We start from the raw sequence: 15,030 nt of genomic DNA, 5'->3' as shown, positions 1-15,030 counted from the left end.
GCAACTGTGAAGGGAGGATACTAAAAACCATGCCTGAACACAAATTTTACTCTAAAAGCTGACACTCAGGTGGAAGAAAAGCCTGTGCTCTTAAAAAAAAAAATGAAACCCAACCCAAATGAACCCAGAATCTCCCAGCTTATTCAGCTGAGGGCTGAAAAAGCTCTCGATCCACCTCTGCTGACTCCCAGAGCACAGCAAAGATCAAACTCCATGACCTTCTCTTACATATTTTAATATAAATTTCCGTGACCTTTCTTCTGGCATTATAGTAGAGTAACAGAGCACAAATAACTGTTTTACAAGCACTTTTAAAAATGTGAAGACAAGAGAAATCCACCCGGGTTCAAACCAATGTACAATCATAGAATCACAGAACGGTTTGGGTTGGAAGGGACCTTTAAAGGTCACCTAGTTCCAAACCCCCTGCCATCGGCAGGGCCACCTTCCAATAGACCAGGTTGCTCAAAACCCCGTCCAACCTGGCCTTGAACACTTCCAGTGACGGGGCATCCACAACCTTTCTGGGCAACCTGTTCCAGTGCCTCACCACCCTCATTGTAAAGAATTTCTTCCTTATATCTAATCTAAATCTGCCCTCTTTCAGGTTAAAGCCATCACCCCTTGTCCTATCACTATATGCCCTTGTAAAAAGTCCCTCTCCAGCTTTCCTGTAGGCCCCCTTCAGGTACTGGAAGGCGGCTATAAGGTGGAGAAGTCTTCTCTTCTCCAGGCTGAACAACCCCAACTCTCTCAGCCTGTCCTCATAGGAGAGGTGTTCCATCCCTCTGATCATCCTCACGGCCCCCGTCTGGACTTGCTCCAACAGGTCCATGTCCTTTATATGTTGGGGGACCCAGAGTTGTATGCAGCACTCCAGGTGGGGTCTCTCAAGAGTGGTGTAGAGAGGAAGAATCACCTCCCTCGACCTGCTGGCCACACTTCTTTTGATGCAGCCCAGGATACGGTTGGCCTTCTGGGCTGTGAGTGCACATTGTTGGGCGATGTTGAACTTCTCATCAACCAACACCCCCAAGTCCTTCTCCTTCAGGCTGCTCTCCACCCATTCTCTGCCCAGCCTGTATTTGTGCTTGGGATTGCAATCAAGTCTCAATCATATGGTTAACAAAAGGTGACTTTCAGTCTCTCCGGGACAGACCCTGAGAAGGTCAGAGGTTGAACACATTTTGTCAAGCTCATCCCTATGTAATTCAAAGCTTATGTATGATGGTGCAGAAGGAGTGCTCCATTTACTTCAGGTTTAGCTCTCAAGAATTACTACCTGAAATGATGCATGAAACCAAGCTTTAGAAAGGTTGAGGACAACATCCCTTCAGAGAAAACAGCTTAATGAGACACACAATTAATATTGAGATAAAGCCAAGTTACCATCAGTGATGTTATTTTGTTTCCAAAGGCATATCTTAGGCAGAAGAGTCAATTTTCACTAGACGCAATATAAGACTTATAGCCCAATAAGGTACAGTGATGTTCGTTTCTTTCCAAAGAAAAATTAATATGGTGAAATTAATGCAAATAATAACTACATGTTTACTAATGTAAAACACTAAAGAGATAAAACAGACAGTACTTTAAAAAACACTGTGTTTGAGATCACTGATTTATTTTCATAAAAATATAATGTACACCCGAAAAGGTAAATTTAAATTCAGCATGCTTCTGATTTAACACTTGATCAACCTAAATAAGTTATGTTCGAGGTAAGCATTAAATTAAGCAATAAATTCTCTAGTCGTAGCAACTGCAAATAAAGCCAATCATCCTTCATAGCTAGTATTGCTGGACAGCAATTGCTGGCAGTTTTGTCTCATACATAGATACAAACTTGCTTCCTCTTGAACCTTTGTAGTCTTGTCATTTGTTGTATAGTCTTAATTACCCCTAAGCAACCACTGCCTTGTATTCTACACTGCTAAGTCGGGAGAAGGTACATCAACAAATGCTGCCTTCTGTCCAAATGTAGCACAGTTTTCTTAGTTTGAAGGAAAATCAGTCAGAAGGTAAACGAGCAGTGAACACTTTTTATTCCTGTTCTGGCAAATAAAGGCAGAAGTTTTTATCACAAGAGTTTATCTTTTGGCCTTCAATCTAATTAAACGATTTTAAAGATTTTATTGATCTGGTTACCAAAGGTCTTCTAAATTCAGGTTTCACAAAGAGGCACAGGCTAAAGCTAAATCAATATCTTTTCTCCAAACCTGTTCTTTTTCTCCACTCTTTCATTGCTTGATTTTTTCTTTTCGGTCTTAATGACTTTTTAAAAATTATTATTATTTTTAAAAATAAAAGGCTGTTTATATAGTTCTACTTCATTTTCTAAAATCTTTTCTTGCAGTTCTTTGCCATTTTTTCCTACTGTATTGACCTGGGGAGTTTTCTGGTCCTCTCCCCCACTGTAGCTATTTTTCACCTCACTTCTCCCCTCTCATACTTTTCCTTTCTGTAAAGGATGCAGAGATACATTTCCTGCTCTAAAGTTGTTTACTGATATTACTCCTGTTCATGAGACAGGGCGTCCTGGAGATGAACTGGGAATTCTTGTCTCTCCTTTCCCCTTCAGGCCACTGGGCCACCTTCTTCTTCACATGGACCAGATTTAGATATCTGTTTTGCGATGTTGTTCCCAGGTCCTTCTCATTACAGCTGCAGCACAGGCAAGCGATAAATAAGGTTCATAACAATCCTGAAATACATCAGATGGTCTCCCGTTCTCGGGGGGTGCTTAGGCTTAAAATGGTGGCATTTCTCCATGATTAAATCCTCCTTGCACTGGGCTTTATATTCATTACTCTTAACAATGTAAATTTACAATAGCCTCCATTTCTCCAGGGAAACAGCTGAAGAACATTAGCCCTTCAATGACGAAATGCCAGAACACTGAAAATACAGACTGAACACCTCAAGACTGTCCTCAGAAGGAAAAGCTTTAGAATGGTGAGGCCAACCCTCCTCCAGCTTCTTAATAAATCAGATATTTAAGCATACAAGCAATTGATAGCTCTTTAGCCTAGAGCCTGTCATGAACTTTGGACACCACTTAGTGTTGAAGGTCTCTTCCTGTTCTGGCATTTTAAAATTACAACACAGGAAATTTCATCACCCATTTCAGTGCAGCTTCCATCAGTTAATCCTCCTTTGCATAAAAGAACACCAGCAATTTATTTCTTAACATTTTTCACTTGCCATGCAGGATATGCATGTCAGGTTTTTTACTTTAACCTGGTAATTTCCAAACCAGTAAAAACCCAAATGTGTAGGAGAGCTAATGCACTTCTCCGAGGTGTCCAAAGGTTGACGGTAATGAAATTATGTTTACCATTTAAAGCTCCCCAGCACATAATCTTGAAAGCAAAGAAAAACTTCTTGCCTGCTTAGGAAACAGGATGGAAGCCTACCAAGTGAAAATGGAAACGGAAAATCTAAGTTGGTTTGTGAAATGACAGAAGATTTCAGAAAGATCTACATGTACAAAATAACAAATATATCAGCTACAAATGTACTCGTCTCTGAAGGAAATTTCAGAGATATCCCTGTTGTACTTCAAGGTTTCTTGCCAAAGGTTTCCAAATTACGACCCACAGGTCTCAGACGGTCTTTAAGAAAACTGGCTAACAGTACAGCGCTAACTTTTTCCCCTGTTCCCAGCTGATAAATTGCTGTAGTGAGTACTAAATATAAATTACATCTCTGATATTACTTTTTAATGCAAGCAATTACAGCAGTTGCCACATGTCGATATGGAAATCTGAACGGGAAGCACAGTGACTCAGGATGCAAACCTTTTTATTAATACGCATTTATTCTACACACGCATCTTGCTCTTCTTCCTAATGGCTGCCCTCCTCATTTCTTTTTATGCAGCTTTCAAGATCTCCTGAAGAATGACACAGCCTCATGTTGTCTATGTCATGTTGTCATATGGTCAGCCAATCCTATGTGGAACAACAGCTGTTGCACATCTGGAGTTAGCCTCCCCAAAATGCACAAACGCAGGTAAAGGGCCTGACAAATGTGGTACATACTCCAAAACAGCAAACGGTTCACGTGTGGATGAAGCACTGAAATTTGCTTAGTGCATTACAAAGGGTAAAGACAAATAGTTTGTAATTATTTTGTCCAGATGATTTCTTGGTACAGACACTATTTGCAGGGAAAATAGGTTGTGGGTTGTTTTTTTTTTTCCCAAAACTATGCCATAATTATCCAGTATTCAGAAAGTAGTATGTCTGGGTGAATATATTTGACTTTTTAAATTTGTATAGCTGCTGTTTGGGAAAAAGTTGATGACATATATATACATTCTAGTAATTATACACTCAAAATTTATAACAAAAGCTATGAACTGGGCATTGTATTAGCCTTTTGACTAACGTTTTAACGTATTACAGATATTATTACTTTTCAATGCTCATTTCTTAAACAGAATTTAAAAAGCAGTATTAAACCAAAATTGTATACAGGGTTCTCTCAGAGTGCATCTGCTGAATCTTAATTGAAACTGTTGGTAGGAATTAAAAAAAAAATCAATAGGTATTCTGAGTCACTGGTGACACTGATTTAAAGGAGCAGTGGCTTTTTACCTATTACTCTTTATTATGATTTGCAGGAGTGTGACAGTTAAAAGCCTTATTTATGGCTCAGAACTACACGCAACTCTCCAAGGAGCTGAATTTTCCACTTGACTCTTGTTGAAATAGTTAGCATCATAATTCATGTTAATATCCATCCTAAAAAATAAAAAGAGAATGTAGCGTTTTTTCCCCCCCAAATCTGCCAATAAATCAGCGAAGGAACAGCCGTCAGTCTGCACACTGTGGTTTTCTCTTCCGCCCCAAGATCAAATACAGCTCTTCTGCCTTGAAATACAGCAAGTAACCAGCACGGCATCGAATTCACCATGGTCATTTCCCAGCAAAATACATTTTATACTGCAACTCTGATTTGTCATTGTGCCTACAGCTGAATAAGGGGAAAAACATTCGAACAGGCTGGAAATAATTCTATAGGCCTTGTCAACATGCAGCAGGCTCATAAAGGGTGACAGATGAAGGCAATATGTACATTCCTAGGAGGAAATGTTCAATGGCTTTTAAATATATGTATCTTCCAGCAATAAAAAATAAACCAAAGACCTTTAGAATAGATTATTTCCTCTGATTAATCTTCTGCCACAAAACAAATGTTTCAAAGATTAGAAGCAGGTATTAATCAGAAACACTGCTAGGGCTTGAATTCTTGACATTTCTAAAGAATTACTGCAAGAAGGGGACTGAAAAGTTTCAATGCCTTTTTGTGCTTGGCTGTATTTACAGAGGGAAACCAGTAAGTAAGGAGCCAACCTCACTGTTGCAAAAAAGGAAAGGTTGGTTTCTTTCTCTATCTGCAATATCACCTGACAGAGATGCTCTGGAAAAGAGCCAGCCCACTGTCCAAAGCTTTGGAGAGGAAGAAGCAAACTCTCCAGCTCTGCACAGTTTAGCAGCCTTTTTTTTTCTGGACTCCTTGCAGAAGTTCCCAGCCCGGTACCAGGGGAGTGAAAGCCAAGGACTAAGGTTCTCGTAGCCCCTTACACAGTAATTCTGTACCTGAACCAGACACAGGCAGCTGCACTACATGAAGCTTCACCATACCTGCTACGGATAACAAAGATTTTTTTTTTTCCCTTCCTATTTTGCTAAGCAACCTAAACACAATAGAGGTAGGTATGTCCTGCAGAATCACATCCAACACGAGATAACAAAATAAATTAACAATATGGCTTCACATCTACTTCTCTTGTGTTCATTTGGACTCCCACACCTTGCTGAGGTTCAGGTAGCATCTTTTCTTACTTTTTTTTCAAGCAAGAGTATTAGTATTATAACAAGTGAGCAGATGATGGGCAAGAGATGAAAACTCCTAAGAGATGGTGAAACTCCTCAAAGCTTTTGTAATTCTGTGAGAACTAAGGGAACTCAGCACCCTGTGGGGCACATCCTGATAAAACAACCCCACAGCAGTGCCCAACCACCAACAACATAGGAAATTATCAGAATGACTTAGTTGGTAAAAATACACATTATCTAATAATAATGATGACAACCTGTTTCTACACAAAACCATTTGTCATGTGTTCTGAAATATAATAACTAGCAATATGCAAATTCAGCATGTTGTGGGTTTTTTGGTAAGAAGAAAAGTCCTCCTGTCTCGCCGTAAATGGAGGCAGATGGCTGCAGCCCGCTGCATGGATGAATCTACTATTCTCCTTCAGACGCTGAGTGTTACTCCAGCACACACACCCAGTCAAAGCAAAGCAAGTCCCCATTTGTAAAGACTAGACATGCAGACAGAGAAGAGGATAAGCTGAATGGAAATGGCATTAAGAAGTGCATTTGCCAGCATTAAATAACAAAATGTTTCAGATTATTAATACAGAATATGATTTATAACTAATTTTAAGTCCTGAAATCCTGTCATTTCAATAAAAGTGCTGCAATTACTATACGTTCAGAAAACCTATGAGGTTTTTCTGAAGTTGACATCTTCAACTATGTATGCTGAAGACTGAGCAATGAATCATGAATATAGGATAATTTCATGTCTAATACTGAGTCGGGCACCACAGTCATAACCGAAGACTCCAATTCTACATATACTTCTCCAGTACAGAACACGACATGATATGAATGGCAATTCATCAATAAGTAATAGTTTCTTACGCATTTTATTTTCTGGTTTGATAAAATGGGAATAATTTATTAAAACCACTAAGCTCCCGTTTTTCCTCTCTGAGTTTAGTATTGCAAATGACTAAAAACCTTCTGGGCTGGGGTTGTGAGGATCAATAATATAAAGATAAAATGAAACAGACTTTAGCATTCTAGGATTTATATAATTGAATAACTTTATTATTTGATGCTCAACTTCAAACATTTTAAGTGATGCCCTAATGCAATTAGGATGAAGAAAATTGTAAGATCTGCTTGACACCATGGATATTTTTAATCAAGCTCACATGTGTCTGTGAATACTTCCTCAAGAACTGTCCTGATGCTGATGAAGACAGGCTCTGGCAGTGCCTGGTCCATACCGGGGACATGGTAGAAGTGTGTTGTCCAATCCTAAGCTTAAAAAGGAATCATAACTCAGATATCTCCTATGCAATGTGGCTGTTAAGTGAGGTTATAAGTAGCCCATCCATTAGTGTGGCTGATGTAATTTGTTTCCTGTCTTTGCCTCCATTAGGCTTGTCTGTCCAGGTTTGTGTCTCTATGTTTCGTTTGTTGCTTCCCCTCTTTAGTCAACAACCCTTTTTGCACCAAAAGGGGTCCTTGACCAGATGCCCTTAAGGGTGCAGATGCCCATTCACCCCTGTGAAGAAAGGCAGCCTCTGCACCCTCCTTGTCCTTCCAGGAGAACTTGGGTCATCCCAGCATCGCCCTCTTGCTGGGTGAAAAGGCCCTTCCACCACTGTCATGCTGTGGATTGATGGAAAGGCCTTGCATGGTCAGTCATAGAATCATAGAATCATTTAGGTTGGAAAAGACCTTTAAGAACATTGAGTCCAGCCGTTAGCACTGCCAAGTCCACCACTAAACCCTGTCCCTAATCACCACATTTACATGTCTTTTAAATACCTCCAGGGATGGTGACTCAACCACTTCCCTGGGCAGCCTGTTCCAATGCTTGACAACCTTTTTGGTGAAGAAGTTTTTCCTAATATCCAATCTAAACCTCCCCTGGTGCAGCTTCAGGCCATTGCTTCTTGTCCTATCGCTTATTGCAAAAGAATGAACATTTCCTTATTACAATTCATGTACTCTGGAAGAGCAGAGAAGTCTGCAGCTCTGTAGTTGTTGCAAATGTCAGGATTTTGCAGTCCTTTCCATCCTACGGTCACCATATTCAATCAATTAGTGCCCAGAAGGTAAACAAACCCTCTGTTATTCCTTCCTACCATACTTTCAACATTTTCTTATTAATACACACACCACAAACATCTGCCCAGTCTTCAGCCCAAATCAAACCCCAACACAAGCAAGAAGATCAAGTTCAAGAACAAACAAAAGCAGAGCTAGAGTGGACAGTCTTCTCTGAGGGCTAAGCCAGGGTGCGAGTGCATCCATGCAAGCTCTATTACATGCTGTGTCTCTATATGGGGGATCTCATCTCACTTTCTAAGTGGATAAAACTGCAGGACACAGTACATTTTTATACCAGGGTGTTTACACTCGTGGCTTATTCCAGTGACAGAAAGGTCTAAAACTAGGGTGAAGTAAAATCTGGATGTCCCTTTGTGCTGTCCAGGGCATGTGGTGTACCTCGGGCACAGGCATGAGACAAGGCATAAGACTGGCAGAGTGACAAGGTACACTGAGCAGAAGAAATCAGGCAGCATGCAAGAAGAAATGGGAACGCAGGTGAAATTTTGGAGATGGAGATAGCTCTGAAGAGCCATGCAGATGTATGTGACACACATTGGTCCTGCATGGAAAAAGAGACCCTTTGGGCTTGTTCAGCTAAGACATACACAGGAGGATCTACAGACCTCTACCTCTTGAGTTAACCATCCAACATTGTCTGTACAGCAGTCCATACAACACGTTCGTGTCTTAAATATTGGCAGGAGTTAATAACCAGAGGAAGTGGCTCCTTGCTTCAAGGGAAGCACTAGGAATTTCACAAACCTGTTACTAATACTACAGAAGGCAAAGACTGGAGATCTAGGAAAAGTGACTCATTAGCACTCTAAGCAGGATAGAAAAAAGCCCAACCCATTAATTTTAACATGAAGAATTATCCTCCCAAATTAAAGCCAGATGTATTCCTTTCAAAAGGATCACATACAATTTTAACTATGCATGCACACATGTTTTACTAGTTCCTATCAAAAAAGATCCTTTACAAAACAAGTATATAACCTCACTTCTTCCTCTTTTATGCTACTCGGTGGTTTGGAAGGTAAGTTGGAAAAGAAAATAAAGACTGCATGGCTTTGCAGGGGGGGTCAGACTTCTTGAAAATTTGTAAGTCAACTTAAATACATGCAAAAGCATATTAAGAAGTGTACTTATTATTTTTAAGGCAAAAGTGTAAGGAATAGTTTTACCTCCCCTGTTGCTGGCTCAAGACTTCTCCTTGCTTCACAGCCAGATGTTTGGAAATCTCTTGCCTCTTACTAAAAGGGAAGTTTATCCTAAACTGTCATCAAACCAACCCAACCAACTGACTGAGAAATGAAGTATTTGAAATACTGTTGACAAAATGCAGACTGCCAAAAACAACAGCACGGGTGAAAGAGTTAAATCCTGCAAGTGCCAAGGACTTTGAGTTTTGATCTAGGCAATGAATGATGCCCATGCCCCCAGGATTTTTTGAACAGGAACCTGGGAGAGGATTTGTTTAAAGTCAAGCGCTACTGCCAGCTCTGCACCCTATTACACCATGTACACCTTTCTGAAAATTATGCAGTTTGGAGTCCTGATCTTAGCCAAACTTTGGGGACCATCAGGTTCTATATTTTAGGTCCATCCTGACTACCCTGGGTTGCCCACTCTCCCACCAATACAAATAAACAATGCTTTTGAAAGTGTGTGCGCCTGTACTTGGGAACTTGCAGCTATAAATTGTTTCCTGTTTAAGAAAAATTTCAACTTGAATATTTTATTTGATATCATAAACCAATGAGTGCCAATATTATACTTGGATGTCTGAGTAGATAAGAGGGAAAAAAAGATGTGACATCCTAATGTTAAAACCAAGACAAAACAGATCTTTAAAAATGAAGTTACCTTCAGGTATTTATATATCTTAAAGACAGAAATTACAATTATGATAATTAAATGATAGTCTAAATTTTTCTATAGTCTACTGACTGAAGAGTATCCGGTGACACCTGAGGCTTATAATTTCAATTTCGCTATGCCACATCATTTATAGCAAAACATCCTGTCATGATTCAATAAACCAAAAATTATGAAGAATCACCGTATGTCTATGCCTTTTTATCAACCTTTCAAATATAAAGTCTTCTTTCCCACTTCCATTTTTCAAAGATGCAGTTTCCTTTTCTGCTCCCATTTTCTTCATTCCCTGAATTTCTCCATAACAAATGGATTTATTTGTTAGATGCTATTTCAGTTTAGATTTTAGAAGAGGAATTTAAAATTCTCAAGTATTAGTTATTTCTAAAAGTAAAATAAATAGACTTGTCTCAAAATCACATAATCTTCATTTTCCTGCAACAACTAAGCTGCAGTGCTTGTTGCTGCTTTGAAAACAATAGTACAAATAACGGGGACTTGTGAGTCGAGGCAACACAAAGCCAAACACTTCTTGTTGGTGTCTGCAGGTCCAGAAATGGTGCCACATTTTGCCAATAGGAACAAGAAAGGTGAATTTTAGGAAGAAGTCTGTTAGAAAAGCTGTATCTTTACCATACCCTGAAAGGCCTAAGTCTTGAATTACCGGTAAAAAGGTGGATGATTTATAAGCTCAGTCAATTCACTCTGCAACGAAACCACTCACAGCTAAAGAGAAGCTGGAAAGAAAGAGGAAGCCTGTTGGCTACAAGTCCTCACAGCATCTCAGCTAACTCTCCTCCATCTGAACCTCTCCTCCCCTTCTCCTGCAAAACATCTTTAGGGAGTTACAGCTGCCAGCACTCTGCCTCTGACTACACGCCATCATGTCTAAAACTCCTCTTCCCAGATACCTCACCACTCCCCCAATAGCTCTGCAAACGGCCGTGGCATCTGGCTCCATTGGGGATCTTCCAGTTAAAATTTACTGTAAACAATTTAACAGTTTGTGGCAATCTGGGAAACATTTGGATTGCTTCCCTCGAAAACCTGGCTGGCTCAAATTCTCGAGGTTTTTCTCTGCCTCTTCTTTCCTTAGCCTGCAGACCTAAAATGCCAGATAGTGGAACGCCTTTTTGAGGGCGTCCACCTCCCTTCTGTTAAAATAAGCTTGGAAACAACCAGCGAGAGACTGCTGCAAAGGGCACTGAAATGAAACTGCTGGGAGAAAGCACTGCGCATGCCTATGTGTTAGTGCGCCGATGACTATATACTGCCGTTGATAGCTTAAAAGGTAAGCTTGCACAGTTCAGCTACTGTTAAATAGCTTAACCATATGCTTGCACTAAACTCCTGAATTAGCTCACACTAAACTGCTGAATTAACCCACTGTTTCCTGCAGCAAAGAGAAACCAAGTTGTTGTTAACTGAACTCTGAAAACATGCTTAATCCAAACAAAATCAGTATTAAGTCAAAAAGAAAAGCTTTGTAGGCTCAGCAACCCTAGGGACTCTATGCTATAAACAACAGAGCAAACACAGGAAGGGAAAGATACCTGTCTTTCTCCTTAGTCCATCCAAAAAAGCAGTCTTGCTCACCCTCCAGCTAGAAAACTCACCAGTTTCTCCTGCAAGCCTCAGAAAAAAAAGAAACAGAACACAGCAAACTGAAGAGGAGACTGAAAGACATATCAGTTAAAGCAGAAAACATACTTTTTTTCAAAGTTTGATCACCATTCTTTCAGCCAACTGTATTTCTTTTGCCAACTGTACAGCACTGCTGCTCTGCTGTATTTGTTCAAACAGTTTAATTACATTTCACCTCCTCTTACTTTGCAAAACAAGTGCTTGCCCAGCTCCCTCTCCCGACACATTACATACCTGCCCACCTCCACTTGAAAATCGCTTCCACAACATCCTTCAGCTGTTGTTTGAGTGGGGACTGTGCTCCCACAAGCAGAGCAAGGGGATACGTGGCTGTGGCAAAGCCAAAGGCAGAAACCAGCCATGTGGAGGGAGCCCGGTGAGCAGGAACAGGGGTGGGAGCTGCCGGGCTGTTCTGTGGCTGGGAGGTGATGCCAGTGGGGAGAGAAGAGCCACTGTGGGGCCGCCCGCCACAGACCCCTGCTCCCACTTGCCCGGCTGCATGAAGGGTGGTTTTACACCAGCCCTGCATCATTCAGCCTGGCTCAAGTCACCTTCCCCGAGGTCTGGTCTTTGAAACCCTGCTGCAGAGGGCAAGCGTGAGAGACGTTTTCTTGAAAAGCCTTACTTGGCTCCTGTGCATCACCTCCAGGGCTTAAGCAGCTACTCAGAGCCACAAGCGTATCACCGTTAGCCCCTGGTAAGAGCTCTCATTAAGTATTTTGAAAATACCCTCAGGATCTGGAGGCTGTGGCTCAGCTTTGAGCTCTGCTACAACTTTAAACCAACAATTCTCAAAGTTATTTCCAAAAAGTCTTTCCAACACCGTCCTTTAAAAACACACTAATGACCACAAGGCACAACAAGGACGCGGCTAGGTTTTGAGACAACTGAGCCCAGAAAGCGTAAGATTTCGTTTTGCATTTTAAAAATATAATTTAGAAACTAACTTTGCCTTTGCTTTGGAGAAAAAATACCAACAACATCAGCTTGGTAGCCCAGAACACTCTCTTTTGAACACTCCCTAGAGAGCTTATTTGTTAAGAAATAAACTTACTTCCATGCACTTCTGAGCTCTGCTACCGTAGCATTCTCCTCTTAATGAGAGATTTGTGAACACGAAGAAACTCACCCAGACTTTGTGAAGCCATACCTATTCTGTTATTAAATAAAAAACCCCAAAGATTTGATTATAGATTCGTCCGGCATGACAAATTCCAAAACCAGTTAATGGCTGAAGCACAAACATTGTCTAGCTTCCCTAATAGGAAGCTGGATAATTGGGTTTGTCCGTAAGATCTGTGTAAAAGCAGACTCCATGCATATGTAATTTGGTTGAGTACACAGAAAAAAAAGTCTTGAAAGAAGCTTGAGGACCATTATATTTTAAAACCTGCTCTGCACAGTTTTTCTTAATTATACCTAAGGCTGAATTAAAAAAATAAATAAATACAAGAAGAAATGCTCCACACAAGTTTCATTGGTTTGTCATAAACCTGCATGGAACTGAATTTGGCAGTCTAATCCAAACATGAAATATAATATACTGTGAAACTATTATTATTGAGAAAAAGAGTATGGTTTTCCAAAAACTTCTATAATTTTTAATTCCATGTGCACATATGTATCAAATGGCAGTGTAAAACAGCGCATCTTAGTGTACTGGGTCTGGCTGGGATGGGCTGACCTTTCCCCAGAGCCCGTATAGTGGCTAGGAGGGTGTTGGTAAGGCACCCATGTGTTGGCTGCTTGCCTGCACAGCATCGAGGCTGTCTGTCTCTCCAACACCCTCCAAAAGCTGGTAGACCGGGGGTGGGCAAGAGGTTGGGAGGGGACTCAGCCGAGACAGCTGACACCAGCTGACCAAGGGGTATCCCATGCTATACGATGTCAGGCTCAGTGATAAAAGCTAAGAGAAAGGAGGAGAAGGGGAACATTCGCTATTAAGGCATTTGTCTTCCGAAGCAGCCGCTATGTGTACTGGGGCCCTGCTTCCCACAAAGTGTCTGGCAATGGACTGCTGTTGGGAAGCAGAGAATAAATCTTCTTTGTTTTTGCTTTGCTTCCAAACACAGCTTTTGCTTTCTTTCATTAAACTGCCTTTATCATGACCCATGAGTTTTCCATCTTATTTGTCAGGCACTGGAACAGGCTGCCCAGAGGTGGTGGAGTCACCATCCCCGGAGGTGTTCAAAAAACATGAAGGCGTAAGGTGTGGCACTTCAGGTCATGGTTTAGGAGGCATGGTGGTGTTGGGTTGATGGTTGGACTTGATGATCTTAGAGGTCTTTTCCAACCTTAATTCTATAATTCTATGATTTTCTCCCCTGTCCTGCTGAGGAGGGGAAGTGAGAGGAGCTGGGTGGGCATCCGGCGGTCAGCCAAGGTCAACCCACGACACTTGAGAAATGCTAATAAATTTGTAACTTTAGAAGAAGTTACCTTGGGATTAGAGATTTTGAGAATTGTCAGGTTTTTTTTTAAAACCAATGTGAGAAGTACTCTGAACTAAACAATACACATACTGCTGTCTGCAGAGGATACGCAGCAGTAAATATAGGTCAGCTCAGAACGATGTGAACTGCTGGGTATCTGTCCTCTCTTCAGTGGCACACATAGCATATTTTTAGGAACAATCACAACATATAGTTACTACTTTACGAAAAAGCAGTTTTTATTTTCCCCTCTCATGTGTCTCCTATTAAGTTCCTTTCTTTTTACACAATACTATCACCTTGAAGCACATTTTAATTTTTCTCGTGTATTAATTACCAGCTTTGTACAAAAATAAAGTTATAAGCGTCTCGCGGGTAACTGGGAAACAAACTATCTTTTGTGAAAGTCATGACGTTTGACAGCTTCGGAGCTGGTGGACGGTGTTTAAATTGCACGGGAGATCGATTTTTAAATTCTAGCTCTAAGTCCAGAGGAGCTGAGGACACTCTAGAGAAAAGAACTGAGAAACCGAATCACTTAAAAGAAAAACAGCTGCAGCAAATATTTAATTCTCAAAATGCAGAGAACAGTCAAGCAATTACTGAGAAAGGTAAGAAGCTTAACAGGCTTCTTCCAAATGGATGCTTTTGTATCATGTTACTTCTGCAATATTTTTTGGACTACTTGCTCTACTCCACCACACCCTTTAATTTTATTAACTCCACAAGATTTTGCAGGATTCCCACATCCTTCAGTGCAGAAGGAAATGGAATATAAATTACCTATCACTTTCCCATCTTTATTGCTTGCAACATCTTTATCTAGAGCTGCACGCATTTTGTGTTTGTGGTAAGTGGGGAGAAGACGGCCGTCTCTGCTAGCATGTTTTTTCAGCTACACATAGACTGAAGACTTCTGTGGCAATTCATCATTTCAGCCTAAGTAGCTCCTGCTTTAGAGGCTACAGGATCTGTCTGGGCTGAAGGAAACACACTATTCTCTTCTGCATTTGGCTTAGCAGAAACAGAACACAAACAGCTTTTTCTGGTCTTGATGATTTTGGAAAAATAAGCCATTCTGAAGAAAAAGAGGAAACTTCTTTTTCAAAATGGGAATAATGCCCATTTATGCAAAACACTTATAATTA

The 15,030-nt window shown here is 40.7% G+C and overlaps 1 protein-coding gene across 1 annotated transcript in view; it reads right to left on the bottom strand.

The window, feature by feature from the left end:
• The window catches only part of GTF2F2 (general transcription factor IIF subunit 2), a 96,781-nt gene that overhangs the window by 16,967 nt on the left and 64,784 nt on the right, over nucleotides 1-15,030 (bottom strand). The gene's annotated exons all lie outside the window — the stretch shown is intronic.

This window comes from Phalacrocorax carbo, chromosome 1 (assembly GCF_963921805.1).
Source record: "Phalacrocorax carbo chromosome 1, bPhaCar2.1, whole genome shotgun sequence".
Lineage (NCBI taxonomy): Eukaryota > Metazoa > Chordata > Aves > Suliformes > Phalacrocoracidae > Phalacrocorax > Phalacrocorax carbo.
Note: the sequence above shows the minus strand (reverse complement) of the source record. Positions and strands in the feature narration are given on the sequence as shown.